Below are 22,310 nucleotides of genomic sequence, written 5' to 3'. Positions count from 1 at the left end.
TTAGTAGCAGCAGTATCATATCCATTAAAATATTGCTTTCCTCTCTCCTTCCAAAGCCCTCCCTCCTCTGAGTTTTATCTCTGGATTCTAGACTTTTTCACATCCAAGGGCCTATGTTCCTTCTACTTTCTTCTTATCATGGGCCCATATTACTGTAGGTGTTATGTGCTTTTATTTATTTATATTTAAATACACATTAAAATTTCTGAAAGCATCATTCCTAATTTCTGGTTACCATGAGAAAACTGGTGTGATACACAGTGCTGATATGATTTCAGCTACTCAGAAAAGGAACTTAATGTTTAAAACAGTTGTGCAGTTGTTTTATAGGTAAATAAAAATTTGGAATTGATGTTTTTGGAAAATGAAAAATCCCTCTTGGAAAGCTAACACTCATAATCATAATGGAAGTAACCACTACAATTGAAGGTACTGCATACCTGCATCTTCCATATGTTTTGCACATACTGAATTATCCAACCTTCATAGCAACCCTGAAAAGTAGATTGCTTTATCATATATTTTCACAGCTGGAGAAAATGAAATGCATAGAATCAAGGAATTTGTTAAATATACACCCTCATAGGCAGCAGATGGAGTGTGAATCTAGGCAGTGTGGCCTCAGATTCTATGCTAACTCTCAGACCTGATTTAAAACCTGACTTTCTTCAGTTAAAGTTCATCTCTTTAAAAAATTCTGAATTTTTCACTGATCGATTTACTCTTAGGAATTTGTACTTTTCTCCCTGCAGATGGTTTCTACTCTTATAACACCAATCATATGATGACTTACATAATTAGTGATCTTATATCCAAGTACCTTAAAACTCATATTAAACTTTTAGGAACAGTGAGGATGTTTTCCACATTCCTCACAATAACTCCAGATAATTTCAATTAAGTATTTAAAATGAAAGATAATTATGGAATTAATTGAAGGTGAGTGGATACTGTATTACTATTTTAAAGTTTTTTCAAAATATAGACTACATTAAAATGGGAAAATTGACAGCTTGTATTTTATAAAAAGGAACAAAGTCGCAGAAGAAGAAAAGAAGCAAAGTCATAAAAGTGAAAATAGTAGAGACAGACTTACATAGTTCTTACTTACTATGAGCCACATCCTTCTTCATTTTATCTGCATAGTAAACATGATTATGTCTGAAGTGATTTTCCCAAGATCTTGCAACTAGTAAATAGTGAATCGGGGATTTGAACCCAGACAAACTGACTCCAGCAACTGTATTCTTTACCAAGAAATATCATTTTGCTAGATTAATATTAATTGTAAATAAAATACCAAGATTACAAAATATAAGAGGACAAAAAATAAAGGATACTCAGGACAATATATTTTCATGAAAATGTGGTAAAAAATAAAATGTGGCTTGTAATATAATTTGATATACACATAATAAAAATACATTTTTGCTAACCAAGTGAGATAATACAATAAGCTCTTTTTGCTTTGCTTGTATGTGCATTAATTTTTCTGCAATATTCTAAAACTTTATATATAATTATATCATTAAGTCAATAATTAAACTATGGAAATTATAGTAATATGTGAAAATTATTATAATAATTCTAAGTGAAAGTCAGAAACTACAATGATTATTTCAATCAAACTATATGTGATATTAATAAATATCTAAAATAGAAAAATTATATTACTGTATATTGAAACTGCAGGATTTTTTTCAAACAATATTTTTAAGAAAGTTTTCTGGAAAATTTAGAGTAAAGAGAGACAGTAAGATCATATATTAGATTATACACATATAGGAAATTTTACAAGTCAAATCCATAGGCAGAAAGGCTCAGTACTTTAATGGGGTAAGTTTAGGAGTATAGTCAAGAGGGTAAATAGTAGTTTCCCAAATTACATAAACCTTAGTGTATTATCCACACATTTGTTATATTATGACTATCAGTGAAGCTGACATCTTGAACACAAGAGGCATTGGTAAAAATTGTCAAAGCATATTTCAACCAAGATTCCAATGGAGTCAGGTATAATAGACACAAAAATGAACCAAAGTAAGAATGGTTTCTTCAGCAGGGACTCTAATAATATTAGCAGTTAATATTGAAATAGTGCTATTTAGATTTTAGAGAACATAGAAAAGATATATAATGCCTGGAATATACATGTGTATATTGATGTCTATGTGGATACAAAATCGTCTTTAAATTTTTAGGAAAACTCAGAATAAAATATGGCAAGTATTTGTACTCCATTTCTTGTCTGAAGGCTGAATTTGGAAATGTTAAAGTCATTTGCTAACAGAAAGTACTAGTTCTGGAGTTCACAATCTTGGTTGGAATAAAAATTTTAAAGGCCATTCATTCTGTATTCTCAAAATGCAAAAACTTTGATCCAAGGTAGCTAACTTCTGAATCAATAGATAGATCTGGGAGAGATTAGGACATGTACAGATTTCCAGAGATTCATATCAGTTTAAAGACATTTGGAACAAACAGAGCGTGAAACAAAAACTAGGACTTCAGAATTCAGTCCACTTATCTTCCCGAGATGTCTATTCTTTTCTTCTTTCTGCAGACTAAACCTTTGTCAACTACATCTTATCTACAGTCATTATCACGTCAGTGAATAAGAGTGTGACTGAATTCATTCTCTGTGGCTTGACACAGGATGCAGGAAAGCAGAAAGTGATATTTGGAGTCTTCTTCTTCTTTTTTTTTTGAACTGAATATACAGGCTATATTTTCTTTTTTTTAAATTTAAATTTATTTATTTTAATTGGAGGCTAATTACTTTACAATATTGTATTGGTTTTGCCATACATCAACATGAATCCGCCACAGGTGTACACGTGTTCCCCATCCTGAACCCCCCTCCCACCTCCCTCCCTGTACCATCCATCTGGGTCATCCCAGTGCACCAGCCCCAAGCATCCTGTATCCTGCATCGAACCTGGACTGGCGATTCATTTCTTATATGATATTATACATGTTTCAATGCCACTCTCCAAAATCATCCCACCCTCTCTCTCTCCCACAGAGTCCAAAATGGAGTCTTCTTGATCCTATGCCTTGCAACACTGTTGGGGAACTTATTGTAGTGCCTGTTAAGACAAGCAGGACATTTTGGGAGTCCCATATATTTCTTCCTATTCTATCTGTCCTTTGCTGATGCATTCTTCTCTACAATCACAGCCCCCAGGATGCCCTTTCTCAGGAGAAAACCATTTCCTACAATGAGTGCATGACCCAGGTCTTTGCAGCCCATTTCTTTGGATGCATGGAGATCTTTGTGCTCATCCTCATGGCCTTTGATCACTGCATAGCCATTTGTAAACCCTTGCGATATACAACCCTCATGAACCAGCACCTTTTTGGTGTGTTGGTGATTTTAGCCTGGGCGGGGTCTTGTATTCACTCTTCAGCACAGATTTTCCTGGCTTTGAGGTTGCCCTTCTGTGGCCCCAAAGTGATTGACCATCATTTCTGTGCCTTGCAGCCCTTGTTGAAACTTGCCCGCATGGACACTTTTGTGATAAATTTGTTTGTTGTTTCTAATAGTGGGGCCATATGCATGGCGGGGGTCATAATCCTATTTATCTCTTATGTTGTCATCTTGTACTCACTGAGAAACCACAGTGCAGAAGCAAGGTGAAAGCCCTCTCTACATGCACCTTCCACTTCATGTGGTTGTCTTATTTTTTGGCCCATGTATATTCATATACACATGCCCACCAACCACATTTCCAATAGACAAGATGGTGGCTGTATTTTATACAATTGGGACACCCTTGCTTAACCCACTGATCTATACACTATGGAATGAAGAAGTGAAAAATGCCATGAAAATGTTATGGTATAGTAAAGCATGACTTCAGTTGATAAGTGTATATACAGGAATCCTTGTGTATATTTCCTTAATGATTTAGTTCTGCTTTATGGACAGAAGAAATAGCATATATTTGTTCAGAAGCAAGAATAAAGAAATACATGGATATAAGGACAGAGATACACAGTATCCTTATTCTGAGAGGCTTGCTTTAGAAAACAAAATCCATAACAATTTTGAACAACCTCTGATGACTCTTACTTTTTTTCTATCAACATCAGACAATATTCATATGAAAATTTAGTTTCCTGTACAAATATTTCTTCAGAGAGAAATGGACTGACAGAATATGTGTGTGTGTGTGTGTGTGTGTGTGTATGTGTGTGCGTGTGCACACATGCATACGTGCACATTGGTTCTTTTTCTAGATTTTGTTTTAGTTCTTATGAAGGTGGTCATAAGAGCTTATCCATAAGGACTGGAACTTTACAGAATCATGGTTTCTGTCTTGAAAACCTAACAATTAGACAAGATTCTCTGAGAAAATGTTACTCTGGAAATCAGTGCTGAATCCACCTCACTAGTGTATCTACACTGATGACCCTCAAACTCCTATAAAAGCTGGAACTTTGAGAACCCCATGAACAGTATGAAAAGGCAAAATGATAGGATACTGAAAGAGAAACTCCCCAGGTCAGTAGGTGCCCAATATGCTACTGGAGATCAGTGGAGAAATAACTCCAGAAAGAATAAAGGGATGGAGCCAAAGCAAAAAGAATACCCAGCTGTGGATGTGACTGGTGATAGAAGCAAGGTCTGATGATATAAAGAACAATATTGCATAGGAACCTGGAATGTCAGGTCCATGAATCAAGGCAAACTGGAAGTGGTCAAACAAGAGATGGCAAGAGTGACTGTCGACATTCTAGGAATCAGCAAACTGAAATGGACTGGAATGGGTGAATTTAACTCAGATGACCATTATATCTACTATTGCGGGAAGGAATCCCTCAGAAGAAATGGAGTAGCCATCATGGTCAACAAAAGAGTCCAAAATGCAGTACTTGGATGCAATCTCAAAAACGACAGAATGATCTCTGTTCGTTTCCAAGGCAAACCATTCACTTTCACAGTAATCCAAGTCTATGCCCCAACCAGTAACGCTGAAGAAGCTGAAGTTGAATGGTTCTATGAAGACCTACAAGACCTTTTAGAACTAGCACCCAAAAAAGATGTCCTTTTCATTATAGGGGACTGGAATGCAAAAGTAGGAAGTCAAGAAACAAATTTGGCCTTGGAATAAGGAATGAAGCAGGGCAAAGACTAATAGAGTTTTGCCAAGAAAATGCCCTGGTCATAACAAACACCCTCTTCCAACAACACAAGAGAAGACTCTATACATGGACATCACCAGATGGTCAACACCGAAATCAGATTGATTATATTCTTTGCAGCCAAAGATGGAGAGACTCTATACAGTCCACAAAAACAAGACCAGGAGCTGACTGTGGCTCAGACCATGAACTCCTTATTGCCAAATTCAGACTTAAACTGAAGAACGTAGGGAAAACCACGAGACCATTCAGGTATGACCTAAATCATATCCCTTATGATTATACAGTGGAAGTGAGAAATAGACTTAAGGGCCTAGATCTGATAGATAGAGTGCCTGATGAACTATGGAATGAGGTTTGTGACATTGTATAGGAGACCAGGATCAAGACCATCCCCATGGAAAAGAAATGCAAAAAAGCAAAATGGCTGTCCGGGGAGGGCTTATAAATAGCTGTGAAAAGAAGAGAAGTGAAAAGCAAAGGAGAAAAGGAAAGATATAAACATCTGAATGCAGAGTTCCAAAGAATAGCAAGAAGAGATAAGAAAGCCTTCTTCAGCGATCAACGCAAAGAAATAGAGGAAAACAACAGAATGGGAAAGACTAGAGATCTCTTTTGATATCTGGCAAAACTAATACAATTATGTAAAGTTTAAAAATAAAATAAAATTAAAAAAAAAAGAAAAGAAAAGCCCATGCAGCGACAAAGACCCAACACAGCCAAAAATAAATAAACTTTTTTCTTTAAAAAAGAAAAGAAAAGAAAATCAGAGATACCAAAGGAACATTTCATGCAAAGATGGGCTCGATAAAGGACAGAAATGGTATGGACCTAACAGAAGCAGAAGATATTAAGAAGAGATGGCAAGAATACACAGAAGAACTGTACAAAAAAGACCTTCATGACCCAAATAATCACGATGGTGTGATCACTCACCTAGAGCCAGACATCCTGGAATGTGAAGTCAAGTGGGCCTTAGAAAGCATCACTATGAACAAAGCTAGTGGAGGTGATGGAATTCCAGTTGAGCTATTCCAAATCCTGAAAGATGATGCTGTGAAAGTGCTGCACTCAATATGCCAGCAAGTTTGGAAAACTCAGCAATGGCCACAGGACTGGAAAAGGTCAGTTTTCATTCCAATCCCAAAGACAAGCAATGCCAAAGAGTGCTCAAACTACCGCCCAATTGCACTCATCTCACACACTAGTAAAGTAATGCTCAAAATTCTCCAAGTCAGGCTTCAGCAATATGTGAACCGTGAACCTCCTCATGTGCAAGCTGGTTTTAGAAAAGGCAGAGGAACCAGAGATCAAATTGCCAACATCCACTGCATCATGGAGAAAGAAAGAGAGTTCCAGAAAAACATCTATTTCTGCTTTATTGACTATGCCAAAGCCTTTGACTGTGTGGATCACAATAAACTGTGGAAAATTCTGAAAGAGATGGGAATACCAGACCACCTGATCTTCCTCTTGAGAAATTTGTATGGAGGTCAGGAAGCAACAGTTAGAACTGGACATGGAACAACAGACTGGTTCCAAATAGGAAATGGAGTACATCAAGGCTGTATATTGTCATCCTGCTTATTTAACTTATATGCAGAGTACATCATGAGAAACGCTGGACTGGAAGAAGCACAAGCTGGAATCAAGATTGCTGGGAGAAATATCAATAGCCTCAGATATGCAGACGACACCACCTTTACAGCAGAAAGTGAAGAGGAACTCAAAAGCCTCTTGATGAAAGTGAAAGTGGAGAGTGAAAAAGTTGGCTTAAAGCTCAACATTCAGAAAACGAAGATCATGGCATCTGGTTCCATCACTTCATGGGAAATAGATGGGGAAACAGTGGAAACAGTGTCAGACTTTATTTTTCTGGGCTCCAAAATCACTGCAGATGGTGACTGCAGCCATGAAATTAAAAGATGCTTACTCCGTGGAAGGAAAGTTATCACCAACCTAGATAGCATATTCAAAAGCAGAGACATTATTTTGCCAACAAAGGTTCGTCTAGTCAAGGCTATGGTTTTTCCTGTGGTCATGTATGGATGTGAGAGTTGGACTGTGAAGAAGGCTGAGCGCTGAAGAATTGATGTTTTTGAACTGTGGTGTTGGAGTCGACTCTTGAGAGTCCCTTGGACTGCAAGGAGATCCAACTAGTCCATTCTGAAGGAGATCAGCCCTGGGATTTCTTTGGAAGGAATGATGCTAAAGCTGAAACTCCAGTACTTCGGCCACCTCATGTGAAGAGTTGACTCACTGGAAAAGACTCTGATGCTGGGAGGGATTGGGGGCAAGAGGAGAAGGGGATGACAGAGGATGAGATGGCTGGATGGCATCACTGACTCGATGGACGTGAGTCTGAGTGAACTCCGGGAGTTGGTGATGGACAGGGAGGCCTGGTGTGCTGCAATTCATGGGGTCGCAAAGAGTTGGACATGACTGAACGACTGATCTGATCTGATCAGTGAAAACCTAGACTATCACTGAAAAACATCTTAAAATATCGTGAATAGTTAAGAAGATGAAGGGTCTTATATTTGGCTTAATAAGAAATAACAGCCAGTCAGTCAGTTGCACTTCAGAGTCTTTCACATTGCTCTTCACAAAGGAGAGGGAAGAGGAAATAAGAGTTTGGCAGCACGAATGTGCAGAAGGGAGGGCAAAGGGAAGGAGAGAGGACAGCAAAGCATGCTTTATAAAGACAGGAAAAGTGAAAGGAAGTGGTTGTTTTATCCAAGTAGGAGAGAAGAAGTTACATCTTCCTTATACTTTGAGAATCACTTTTGGGAATATGAACATTTGTAGGAAATAATGAAGTTTCAGGGTATTCCCATATCATTAAGTTTTCTCTGTTATATTTATTTGTGTATAGAAAAGAAGCATTTTTGTTCTTTTGCTTCCCCATAACATCTGAAAACACAAGTTTCAGAATTCTGGGAAGAACCTGAAATTGAAAACTTAGCACTTCTCAAAACTGGATCTTTTATTTTATATGAGGTTATTCAAAAAATGTGTATTTGAAGATAGCTTAATGTATAAATAATGTTCACTCACCACTCCCACTACCACAACCACTGCATAATCTCAAGATAAAGTACTGTCATGCTATTTTAGAACCTCAGCTTATAATTCCAATTCAAACTGGCACCAAGAGTATTATTTTGTGATATTTAAGTATCATTTAATACTCAAGTACTTAAGTATTGCTTTAAGGGAAGCATTTCTGTCAAGTGGAGACAAAATGTTATTATGTTGCACCTAAGATCCCCAATAGCTCTAATATAAAAAGTAGTGACAGGAAAAGAAAAATATTTAAGACCAAAAATGACACCTGTTAGAGCTTTTAGTATCATATTCACAAGTTGTAAACTTGTTATACACTCTCTCCAAATAAACACTCTCCATTTTTCTAATTTTATGTCTGAAGTTCTGTTTTTAAAGCATTTCCATTTGATCCTATGCTGTGTTGTGCTTAGTTGTTCAGTCATGTCTGACTCTTTGTGACCCCATGGACTCCAGGCTCCTGTGTCCATGGGTATTTTTTAATCAAGAATACTGCTGGAACCTATTATACAGAGTGAAGTAAGCCAGAAAGAAAAACACCAATACAGTATACTAACACATATATATGGAATTTAGAAAGATGGTAACAATAACCCTGTATACGAGACAGCAAAAGAGACACCGATGTGTAGATCAGTCTTTTGGACTCTGTGGGAGAGGGAGAGGGTGGGGAGATTTGGGAGAATAGCATTGAAACATGTATAATATCATGTATGAAATGAGTCGCCAGTCCAGGTTCGATGCTCAGTACTGGATGCTTGGGGCTGGTGCACTGGGATGACCCAGAGGGAGGGTAGGGGAGGGAGGAGGGTGGAGGGTTCAGGATGGGGAACGCGGGTATACCTGTGGCGGATTCATTTCGATATTTGGCAAAACTAATACAATATTGTAAAGTTTAAAAATAAAATAAAATTTAAAAAAAATCTAAAAAAAAAAAAAGAATACTGGAGTGGGTTGCCATGGCCTCCTCCAGGGGACCTCTCCAACCTAAGCATTTAAGCCAGGTCTCCTGCACTGCAGGCTAATTCTTTACCACTAGGGAAGCCCAAGAATATTGGAGTGGTAGCTTATACCTTCTCCAGGGGATTGTCCCAACCCAGGAATTGAACTGGGGGTCTCCTGCATTGCAGACAGATTCCTTACCAGCTGAGCCACCAGCGAAGCCCAAGAAAATACTGGAGTGGGTAGCCTATTCCTTCTCCAGGACTTCCCAACCCAGTAATTGAACTGGGGTCTCCTGCATTGCAGGCAAATTCCTTACCAGCTGAGCTACCAGGGACGTCCCTGGTTTTATAAGGATTACATTAAGTGTTGCTGCTGCTGCTGCTGCTAAGTCGCTTCAGTCGTGTCCGATTCCGTGCGACCCCATAGATGGCAGCCCACCAGGCTCCTCCATCCCTGGGATTCTCCAGGCAAGAACACTGGAGTGGGTTGCCATTTCCTTCTCCAATACATGAAAGTGAAAAGTGAAAGTGAAGTCGCTCAGTCGTGTCCGACTCTTAGCGACCGCATGGCCTACCAGGCTCCTCCATCCATGGGATTTTCCAGGCAAGAGTACTAGAGTGGGGTGCCATTGCCTTCTCCGACATTAAGTGTTACTGGTTCTTAAGTTGTTATTGTTCAGTCACTCAGTCCTGTTCGACTCTTTGTAACCCATGTCAGGCTTCCTTGTCCTTTACTATCTCCCAGAGTTCACTCTAACTCATGTCCATTGAGTTGATGATGCCATTCAACCATCTCATCCTGTTACCCGCTTCTCCTCCTGCCCTCAATTTTTCCCGGCATCAGGGTCTTTTCCAATGAGTCAGCTTCTTGCATTAGGAGGTCAAAATATTGGAGCTTCAGCTTCAGCATCAATTCTTCTAATGAATATTCAGGACTTATTTCCTTTAGGATTGATTGGTTTGATCTCTTTGCTGTCCCAGAAACACTCAAGAGTTTTCTCCAACACCAAAGTTCAAAAGCATCAAGTTTCTGGCACTCAATCTTTATGGTCCAACTCTCACATCCATACATGACTATAAGATAAACCATAGCTTTGACTACACATACCTTTGTCGCCAAAGTGACATCTCTGATTTTTAATATGCTCTCTAGATTTGTAATAACTTTCCTTCCAAGGAACAAGCATCTTTTAATTTCATGGCTGCAGTCACCATCTGCAGTGATTTTGGAGCCCAAGAAAACAAAGTCTGTCACTGTTTCCATTTTCTCTCCATACATTTTCCATTAAGTGATGGGACCAGATGCCAAGATCTTCTTTTTTTCAATGTTGAGTTCTAAGAGAGCTTTTTTCACTCTCCTCTTTCACTGTCAACAAGAGGCTCTTTAGTTCCTCTTTACTTCTTCCATTAGGGTGGTGTCGTCTTAAGTAAACCAGACATAATCCAAAGATAACTTTCATTATTTTTTCTTGTTGTTTACTCAAATTTAATATACTGGGGAAATTATTTACCCATGCTTGAATAAAACCTCAAAGGTGTCAGCACTGTATGCATGATCTGAGTTCCTCATACTTTTTGATCTTACTTCTGGCCTCTTTCTGCCTGGATCCCTATGTTACATTCACTTTGTTATTTTACATTTCCTCAAAAACACCATGATATTTCTTGAATTAGAGTTTTCTTTCTCTAGAATCTTCATCTCACTAATCCTCACATGACTGTTTCCTTCTGACCATTTTTGCAACTACTCAGCTCATTGGTATTAAAATATTAATATAGCTCATAACTTTTTTCTAAGGTAATATCAACAGAATTCTAATCAGTTTAAAAGACACACACTAATAGAATCCTTTTCTGACTGCCCAATATGAAGTATCTCCCATGAAATAATCACAGCCTTCCATTTCCATTAACTTTATTATAATGTTCACTTTTTGCCTTTTTGTTTCAGTTACTTTTAATTTTAGAGTTTGTTTCTTTTTATGCCTCAAACATCTGAATTGGGCTATTTGAAAAATATAGGCTCTTGTGTTTTATATCCATCCATTAGATATTTATTGAAAAATGAATCCATGGGAAGGACAAATAAAAATCCCTTCTGGGCTTCCTTAGTATCTCAGTGGTAAAGAATCCACCTACCAATGCAGGAGACATGTGTTCCTGATCTGCGAAAGTCACACATGCCACAGAGCAACCAAGCCCGGGTACCACAACTATTTAGTCTGTGCTCTAGAGCCTGTGAACTGAATCTATTGAGGCCCACAAGCTCTAGGATCCATGCTCTACGACAAAAGAAGTCACCACAATGGGAAGCCTACACAAAGGCACTAGAGAGTAGCCCCTGCTTGCCACTACTAGAGAAATACTCATGAGGCAATGAAGACCCAGCACAGTCAAAAATAAATAAAAAATTAAAAAAAAAATCCCTTCCTGGAGACTTGTCCAGTCTAGACCGGCATGGAAAGTAATAAAAGCCAGAGGATAATTATATGAAATATACTTGCTTTTGGTCATTGTTACTAAGAAAATGAAAACATTGACATAGAGAAAAATGGTGAGAATACAAGGACCATTGAATAGAGTCACAGAGGAAGGCTCTCTAAAATAATGACACTTCATCTAGTACCAGAAGTTGGAGAGAAGTAGTCACCTAAGTAGGATGAAGGCTTGTTTTGATAGAGAGAAAAGCAAAATCTTTCATAAATCTAAGAAGTGAAGTGAAGTCACTCAGTGGTGTCAGATTCTTTGCGACCCCATGGACTGCAGACTACCATGCTCCTCTGTCCATGGGATTTTCCAGGCAAGAGTACTGGAGTGGGGTGCCATTTTTTTTCTCTAGAGGATCTTCCTGACTCACGGATTGAACCCAGGTCTCCCGCATTGTAGGCAGACACTTTACCATTTGAGCCTCCAGGGAAGTCCTGATGCACACCAAGGGGTCAGGTGAGGCACTCAAGATGTGATTGGAGATTTACAGGAAGTAGAAAGATTAACCAGAAAATTCTAGTAAAAGGCAAGGATATTCTAAATAATCAGTAAACAATAAATAAAATGGTTCATTAAGATTTAAAAACTGTGTACACTGCACTTTCAAAAGTCAGGGGGTCACTTAAGAATGAGTCCTAGAAAAACATCTAAACTTGATACTAAACTTTGGTTATAAAAAGTTCACTTTTTCACAAAAAATAATTCATCAGAAAACATTCCTATATGGAAGTAGTTCTGCTGAGAGATGGTTATATTTTCTCATTACTGATAATGAAGTTTGTTCTAATATTGATGTACTGATAATGATAGTTTGTTATCCAGCTTTGTGACAGAACTATCAAAATCCATTTGGAATTATGTTAATGGAAATGAATTAAAAATAAAAATAATAATAGGAATAATAGCAAGAAATTTGACAATTTTGTTGGAATGAACTTTTCCATCAATTCTCCTTTCTCATCTTATTTCTTTTAAAATAATTGCATTTATTTGCATTTTTATTTAAGCTATTGAGGTATTTTCTGATACATCATGTAATTATAATTAAAAAATAAATAGGAAAAGTGAAAAAATAGGAAGGCAATGGGAAGCTAAAGAATAGAAAGCAATAAGAGTATCATAATCCTTAAATTGCAAACACTATAAATAAAAAATCAGATTTATATTTTAAAGAAATTTCTCCGGTTGTTAGTGGAGCATGGATAGTTTATTACCCCCATATTTCTGAAAGAACAGAGTTCTCTTTAACAGAAACACATGACATTCTGAGCTTGACAGTCACTTGCCAATGAAACTCCCCTGTCTCATCCACAGTTTTCTCATGGCATCTTTCACCTCCGTATTCCTCAGGGTGTAGATCAAGGGATTTAACATGGGTGTGATGATGGAATCAGACATGGCCATCACCTTGTCTATGGGGTAATACAAAAACATACAAGGCACAAAAAACATGATGACCACAGTGAGTTGGGAGCCACAGGTGGAGAGGGCTTTATGCTGCCCTTCAGAGCTTCAGGACTTCCCTGATGGCTCAGAGGGTAAAGTGTCTGTCTGCAATACAGGGGACCCGGGTTTGATCCCTGGGTTGGGAAGATCCCCTAGAGAAGGAAATGGCAACCCACTCCAGTACCATTGCCTGGAAAATCCCATGGACAGAGGAGCCTGGTAGGCTGGGGGTCCATGGGGTCACAAAGAGTCGAACATGACTGAATGACTTCACTTTCACTTTCAGAGATGCAGGACTTCAGGGAGCAGAGAATGACCAAATAGGAAGTGATGAGGATGAGGAAGATGGCCACACACATCACCCAACTGTTGAGGATGACTAAGAGGCCCAGGATGTGGATGTCAGTGCAGGCCAGTTTCAACAGTGGGAACAAATCACACATAAAGTGGTCTATTGTATTGGGAACCACAGAAGGGTACTTGATACATGAAGTTGTACTATGGCATGGAAAAATCCCCCCGACCCAGGCCCCTCCCAATAAAAGGCAGCACATCTGAGGCCTCATGATGGTCATGTAGTGAAGAGTCTTACAGATGGCCACAGAGAGGTCATAGACCATCATGGTGAGAAGGATGATGCACACTCCACCAAAGAACTGCTCAGCGAAGAGCTGGACCATGGTAGTACCATTTCCAGGGAGATGGTAGTGCTCTCAGAAAGGGAGTCCACAATCAATTTGGGGGCAATGATGGAAGAGATAGTAACATCCAAAAGGGACAAGGAGGTAAGGAAAAAATACATAGGCGATCTCAGACTCTGACTCATAGCCATGGTTACCACAGTGAGGAGGTTTCCCAAAATGATGGGACACATACATGATTAGAAACATGACAGAGAGTATTCTCTGCAGCTCTGGAGACCATGTAATGCTCCAAAGCATGAATTCCATCTCACTGTTTTGATGTCCCGTGTGTCAGGTGCTGATAGGAGCACCAGCTAAGAGTTAGAAGACCTGAAAAAGGAGCGCATCATTTACGACCAGTGATTACTTGACTTCAAGTATTTCCAGGATCTCAGGGAACTGATGGGTTTTTTTGTCTGTTTTGTTTTTTGTGTCTTTTTTTTTTTTTCCCATTTATTCATTATCCAGCGTTTGCCTGTTAATAACCTGCTAAATAAAGAGCTTAAAAGAGAGCTGCTTCTTTAGTGCTAGGTTCTCCCCAGGCTTTTCCCTTCTCTTTTTAAATGGTGTTTCCATGTGAAATGCATTTCTCCCTTTTACTGTTATTGTTGATTATCAGCACCTACCCACTCCAGGCAGTAGAATAACACCATAAGTGACTCTATGTTACAGATGAGGGAACTGATTCTCACAGACTTGAGGCAACATAGCCAAGGTGGTACAGCAAGTGACTGGTGAAGCCAGAATATGGACCATATTTTCTGACTCCAGAATCAGTGCCCTCAAATACCAATATTTCTCCTCTGGTCATTACATTGTGATTTTATCATTTACCAATCACTGTGCTAAGTATATTACAATATACTATATAATCCTGCTTTATCTCCAAATAAATATGAAGTAGCTTATTCTTTCTTTGCTTTTTTCAAATGTTATGATGATTCTTTAGTAATTAAGTGCTTTACTTATAAATATTAAGTTAGTGAAATACATCTAAAACTATAATCTCTGAATAATATGTTGCTTGTTAATGAAGATCACAAAGCATGACAATACAGCAAAGATCCAGGCCACAATATAATCTACTCAAACTTGAATCAGTCCTAGTCATTCCTTTCAGTTTTCTCTGTTCCCTAAATAGAGTTAAGAATTCTAGAATGCAATAGGGACAATTCAATAATTAGTTTTTAGGTTCACTAACTATGCTGCTAGGCAAGGTTCCAAGATACACATTGCCTCATTTAAGCCTCATATGATACCATATGAACTATGTACCATTATTACTCCCATTTTAAAGAAGATAAATTGAAATGTTGGAATGTTAACTCTCTTGCATAAGATTATATAACCTGCTTGCTATGAAGCTGGCATTTTGATCACACAGCTCAAATTCTTAACCACTGTTTCCACTGCGTGAAATGAGAACAGATTTATGTGGTGTTTCAGGAGAGTTGTTGCAACCTAGGGGAAAAAGTTACAATGAAAATATGCTTCCTATTATTGGGATTCTTCAGGGAAGCTGGCTGCCTTATTTTAGGAATTTTGCAAGCAGCATAACTCCAAATTGACATTTGGACTATAATTCTTGGCAAATGATGAAAGATTACTCTGGCTGTACAACAGCAGCTCCACCACTACCCATTACAGAAAATGCAAAGCGTCCACAGGAGACTATGGAAGTGCCATTTTATACATTCATTAATCTCATCCTCTCCCTCCCAGCCCAAGAGCTGAAATATTTCTTGCAAGTACCCTTGTGAATTATAAGAAACACTGGCCCGGGAGTCAGGAAATGAAGTGTGTTTTGTTCCAGGTTGTATCACTAATCTAGCCTATCACTTGAGCATGGTACTGGCACCTCTGAGCCTCAGTCTCCTCCTTTTTAGTGTAAGGATGGTCCACTCATGAGAGGCAATGGGAGGGAAACTGTCCTCTTCATATACAAACAGTTACCCTTAATTGTGTTCATTGACTGTGCCTCTCGGCAAGATTTCCTTAGAGAGGTGATTTGTTTCATGTTAAAAAAAAAAAAAAAAGGAAAAAAAAAAAAAAAAGCCCCTGCTCTAAATAATATCTAGTACCCCTTTTGTCCTATTACCAGAGCGACTCCTACCTGACATTCAACTCCTGTCATCAGCACCCCTCCCTTCTTTATTCAGTGTTCCTGTTTCCTCACGTTATTGCTCAATAACTCTTAAGTCACTGCCGTCTGTTTACTGCTTCGAACACAACCTCAGCTTCCTCGAGACTCAATTTCTGCACCAGTGCAATTAGTAAACAAGAAACTATAGATGCTGTATGCTGCTGCTGCTGCTGCTGCATTGCTTCAGTCATGTCCGACTCTGTGCGACTCCGTAGACGGCAGCCATATGGGTGTATAGGGGTGTATTGCTTATTACTTGAGGGAAATGTGCAAAGCTTCTGTTTTGGTGTTTCTCAGTCATCACAAACAACCAAATGATGTAAGCATTTTAACTGTGTGGATTTTCTGAAGTAGCAACTGAGCCTTAGAGAACCCGTGTTAACGTCCTTGCAGTTTCTTGACAGGCATATGAGTAATCCAAAGTCCTATTATTGAATCCTATAATTCCCAGCCCCCGTACTCACTTCCTGCATTATAGAGATGTTGTGAAGGTCCAAGGAGGTAATACGCACAGAAAAACTTTTTTCCTGATCACATCCTTATGTTTGTAAGTTCTAGGGTTGCTTACTGCCTTTGTCCGTTCCCTTTTTACCAACCGTTATCAGGTGTCCTACCTGCTACATTTCCCCAAAGTTGCCCTCACCTTCACCAGCCTGAATACTTATTTCACTTACTCATAAAACATTTTTAACATATTTATTTCATAGGGCTTCCCTTGTAGCTTAGCTAGTAAAGAATTCACCTGCAATGCAGGAGACCCCAGTTTGATTCCTGGGTCCAGAAGTTCCCCTGGAGAAGGGATAGGCTATACTCTCCAGTATTCTTGGACTTCCCTGGTGGTTCAGACAGTAAAGAATCTGCCTGAAATGAGGGAGATCTGAATTTGATTCCTGGGTTGGGAAGGTCCCTTAGAGGAGGGCATGACAATCCACTCCAATGTTCTTGCCTGGAGAATCCCCATGAACAGAGGAGTCTAGCAGGCTATAAGTCCATGGGGTTGCAAAGATCTGGACATGACTGAGCAACTAAGCACATTTTACTTTATATTATTCCTTCATGCTTATTTTGTATTTTTTCTTATGTCCTTAGGGACATGTTTAAGGACTGTTACTTCTTTCACTTTCTGCAAGTTCTTAAAAAATTAGAAAGATTGTGTTTGTATAAACATAATCCAAGGCATTTTATCAGCTGGAAGGAAGCTGCACTGAGCCATGGGGTGCAGGGCATGCTGGTGCCAGCTCATCTCTGGGTTTGAGAACAAATCTGCCATCAGAGTCTGGTGATATTTCTCTGTAAACCAGGCACAATGATGCTTTGTCCTGTCTACATTTGTATTCATAGACATGCTTCAGCCCAAACCAAGAATTAGAGAGTACCTTGACATTCCTGGGGTTGCATCACACAACCCATTACCTTCCTGATATTTCCTTTCACAGTGGGTCAATAAGGAGGTAAAATGAAGACAGAGACAGTTTAAATTAATGCTCTTCTTTTTCTTTGCCTGTCTACTTCCCTCACTTTTCCCTAATTATTTAAGTTGACAGCAAATATTTTGTAAGTTGATCAGATGTGATTCATTTCTTTACATAAAGGCAGGGTTGATAAATTTTAAAAATCATTAAAATAAGAATCATTGTGAAAGTAATACATGAAAGAAAATAAAATATCAAAGAAATTGTAAGCCTCAAAGCTAGACCATGGCTAAGAGACAGGATGGATAGGTCTGTTTCCAGAAGAGGGAACAATGTGGACCAAGGCCCAAAGGTAGAGTGAGGAGACATGTAAATAAAAGATAGATCAAGGGTCTTGGCTCACACACACCAGTTCAAGAGTTTATTTCTGCAACACTTTTTAGCTATGTAACTATTTCTTTTGTTGTTTAGTCTCTAAGTCGTGTCCAGCCCTTTTTCAATCCCATGGACTGTAGCCCCCAAGGCTCTTCTGTCCATGGAATTTCCCAGGCAAGAACACTGGAGTGGGTTGCCATTGCCTTGTCCAGGGTATATTCCTGACCCAAAGATTGAACCTGTGTCTCTTGCTTGGCAGGCAGATTGTTTACCATTAAGCCACCAGGGAAGCCCATATAACTATTTTAGCCATGTAATTTACTCTTTACCATGTACATTTATATTTAGAAATGTTGAATTTGCATATTTATACATGCATTTGAACAATATAATTATACAATAGGTACACATACACACTGTAGTTTACATTTTAATGAGAAAAATTATCATTGATACCAAGCCATGTCACTGTAGGAAGATTTACCTTATTTCGATTTTCTGCTATTTTAACAAAAGTGCAGTTAAATCTTGTGATTATATGTAATGTATATGCTGTTTCTTCAAGAAAGAAACATGTTTACAATGGAATTGAAGAATCAAAGGGTATAAACATTTTAAACTGAATAGATATTCATATATTCTTCTTTCAAAATATTTATTCTCAACAATATTATATCAGGGAGGTTTTTTATTTCTGTAACTTATATCCTATGAGAATACATTGTATGTTAGGAAATAATTCAGAAAAACTTTCAACAAACATTTAAACCAGTTTCATAGGTAAATGATAGTGAGAATTACTTTGTGAATTCATAAATATACCTGTTTCTAATAACTGTAATAATAATAATTAGCATTTATTATTTATAGAGCTTGTCATTTCCTTGAGGTCTCAGACTTAGTGAGTAGTATGGCTTAAATTTAAATTCTAGGAAACCTGACACTGTGGCTTAGCTTTTTTTTCTCAATTCTATTTGGTATATGAATATATACATTCTCCAGGGAACACTGGAGTACCTAGACGGTTCTGGTGCTTGCACTTGTTTTTTCAATTTTATATGTATTCAGTGAATTCATAGCTTATAGAACTCTGTGAGTATTCAATTTAATTAGATTTATCACTTAAGGAACTCAAAACAGTCTCTTCATACAAATATCTTCCTAGGTACTTTCTCTTTTCGTAAAACTAAGGACTAGCTAGTAGAGTGCAACTAACTTCAGTAGAAATTTTCAGAATGAAAGTGACAATAATGCTGTTATTTAAAAAAATTAAAGTCTACAATAGCTTATTTGTGTTTATGCAGGGTTCCCCTTAATTGCCTCCATTAATGTCACTAAACCACCAGCATCGCCATCACTACAGTCATTCCTATATGTAGATCTAATTACAACTAAATGCAGTACTTATGTTTTGACATATAGAGAAATATTAAAATTAGTTTCATCCTTAAAACCATGAATTCAACATATTATGGACTAAATATAATATATTTTAAGAAAAAAAGGTAGTACTTTTTTTTCCCTGAACAGAGATTAGAAGCCAAGAATAAGAGAGAAAAGTCTTGGACTGTGGGAAAAAGAAAGAAAGAAAGAAAGAAAGAAAGAAAAAAAAGAAATGGAGAGAGTGAGAGATACAGATGCAAAGTCACATGGAGAGAGAGGTGAGAAATAGAAAGGGGGCAGAGGAGGGAGGGAGAAGCAGAGAAAGTGAAATTGGAGTAAAGGACATGGAATAAATCCCTAGTAACTATTTCTCAGTACATTACCCACTTCCTTTCTTGCTACCTGAGTGCTGTTTTTTGAAATACACGTTTTAGTTTGTTTAGCAATTTTCATTTCTAAGAGAGATATTCATTTAATTTTTAAGTTTGCTCCTGCCTGCCTGCTAAGTCGCTTCAGTCGTGTCCGACTCTGTGTGACCCCATAGACGGCAGACCACCAGGCTCCCCTGTCACTGGGATTCTCCAGCCAAGAACACTGGAGTGGGTTGCTATTTCCTTCTCCAATGCATGAAAGTGAAAAGTGAAAGTGAAGTCGCTCAGTCATATCCGACTGTTAGCAACCCCATGGACTACACCCTACCAGTTTGCTCAAAAGGATACAAAAGTAGATCAAGCAAAAAAATGAAACTAGAACACTTCCTAACACCATACACAAAAATAAACTCAAAATGGATTAAAGATCTCAACGTAGACCAGAAACTATAAAACTCCCAGAGGAGAACATAGGCAAAACACTCTCCGACATACATCACAGCAGGATCCTCTATGACCCACCTCCCAGAATATTGGAAATAAAAGCAAAAATAAACAAATGGGACCTAATTAACCTTAAAAGCTTCTGCACAACAAAGGAAACTATTAGCAAGGTGAAAAGGCAGCCTTCAGAATGGGAGAAAATAATAGCAAATGAAGCAACAGACAAACAACTAATCTCTAAAATATACAAACAACACCTACAGCTCAACTCCAGAAAAATAAATGACCCAATCAAAAAATGGGCCAAAGAACTAAATAGACATTTCTCCAAAGAAGACATGCAGAGGGCTAACAAACACATGAAAAGATGCTCAACATCACTCATTATCAGAGAAATGCAAATCAAAACCACTATAAGGTACCATTTCACACCAGTCAGAATGGCTGCGATCCAAAAGTCTACAAGCAATAAATGCTGGAGAGGGTGTGGAGAAAAGGGAACCCTCTTACACTGTTGGTGGGAATGAAAACTAGTACAGCCACTATGGAGAACAGTGTGGAGATTCCTTAAAAAACTGGAAATAGAACTGCCTTATGATCCAGCAATCCCACTGCTGGGCATACATACTGAGGAAACCAGAAGGGAAAGAGACATGTGTACCCCAATGTTCATCGCAGCACTGTTTATAATAGCCAGGACATGGAAGCAACCTAGATGCCCATCAGCAGATGAATGGATAAGAAAGCTGTGGTACATATACACAATGGAGTATTACACAGCCATTAAAAAGAATACATTTGAATCAGTTCTAATGAGATGGATGAAAGTGGAACCTATTATATAGAGTGAAGTAAGCCAGAAGGAAAAACACCAATACAGTATACTAACACATATATATGGAATTTAGAACGATGGTAACAATAACCCTGTGTACGAGACAGCAAAAGAGACACTGATGTATAGATCAGTCTTATGGACTCTGTGGGAGAGGGAGAGGGTGGGGAGATTTGGGAGAATAGCATTGAAACATGTATAATATCATGTATGAAATGAGTCGCCAGTCCAGGTTCGATGCACGATACTGGATGCTTGAGGCTGGTGCACTGGGACGACCCCGAGGGAGGGTATGCGGAGGGAGGAGGGAGGAGGGTTCAGGATGGGGAACACAGGTATACCTGTGGTGGACTCATTTCGATATTTGGCAAAACTAATACAATATTGTAAAGTTTAAAAATAAAATAAAATTAAAAAAAAATAACTTATTCTAACTCAAGTTAACACAGAAGTTCCTAAGCTGAAGAATAAATATTGATTAAAGATAAAGAAAAGAGATATTGAGTGTGAATGATTTATGTACTCTACTTGTTCACTCTAATTCATTTAATTAATGATTGTCATATGTTGGAAGTAATTTCTATGCTATATTTCTGTGAAATAACTAAAACTCTACATATGGCATACTTAAGTAATAAAGGTATTTCTTGCTGCTGCTGCAGCTGCTAAGTCGCTTCAGTTGTATCCGACTCTGTGCGACCCCAGAGATGGCAGCCCACCAGGCTCCCCCGTCCCTGGGATTCTCCAGGCAAGAACACTGGAGTGGGTTGCCATTTCCTTCTCCAATGCATGAAAGTGAAATGTGAAAGTGAAGTCGCTCAGTCGTGTCCGACTCTTTGCGACCCCATGGACTGCAGCCTATCAGGCTCCTCCATCCATGGGATTTTCCAGGCAAGAGTACTGGAGTGGGATGCCATTGCCTTCTCCGAAAGATACTTTCTTAGAGCTTAGTTATAAGAGTTGGTCAAAAAAGGAAAATTCAATAAATAAAAATTATAAGGTCATCTGAGATCTAACCTAAGATCTTACGAACTCAAGGTTCATTCACAAGAGGTAACTTTAGGGAGTCCAAGAACCAAGAGAAATTATTCCAAGTTGATTTTTTTTTTCTTTTCTTTTTTCACAGTGAACAAAAGCTGTCTGGGATATAAACGAAGTAAACGTCATCCATTTATTACTTCTTGGTCAAATTTGCAAAATTAGAATTTTTATTGCTTTCAAAGAGAGATTTAAAAGAGAAGTCAAAATATTTATGTTCATAATGAAGAAACAAACTTTTTTGATTTTCCTGGCAAGGATACTGGAGCGGGTTGTCATTTCCTTCTCCACTTCTGGTTTAACCAAAGGATTTACATTCTCTTTAATTAGGGATGATTGCTACAAGTCAACCAAGTACAGTGCTTACCAAATCATTTAGACCCTTGTTTGCATCCCAGTTGAGTGTAGTCTGAGGTCAAAGTAGAAACATTTTTCTTTCAGCTACTTAGAAATTATATTATGAATGTACTGTTCACCTTGGGGAGATGAACCTGGACTATGAGTTCAGTGCCTGTTTGAGCAGCTGTGACATCTA

At 38.3% G+C, this 22,310-nt stretch overlaps 1 long non-coding RNA gene and 2 pseudogenes across 1 annotated transcript in view; 1 reads left to right on the top strand and 2 right to left on the bottom strand.

Annotated features, from left to right (window-relative positions):
- Positions 1–22,310, bottom strand: part of LOC147357241 (uncharacterized) — a 79,531-nt gene that overhangs the window by 21,367 nt on the left and 35,854 nt on the right. The window lies entirely within an intron of this gene.
- LOC147357244 (olfactory receptor 4C11-like) lies at positions 924–3,857 on the top strand (annotated as a pseudogene).
- Positions 12,924–14,041, bottom strand: LOC147357243 (olfactory receptor 4C6-like; annotated as a pseudogene).

Source organism: Bos grunniens, chromosome 15, assembly GCF_055505025.1.
Source record: "Bos grunniens cultivar Pamir isolate PY7600 chromosome 15, Bosgru_T2T1.0, whole genome shotgun sequence".
Lineage (NCBI taxonomy): Eukaryota > Metazoa > Chordata > Mammalia > Artiodactyla > Bovidae > Bos > Bos grunniens.
This window is presented reverse-complemented; position numbering and strand designations above follow the sequence as displayed.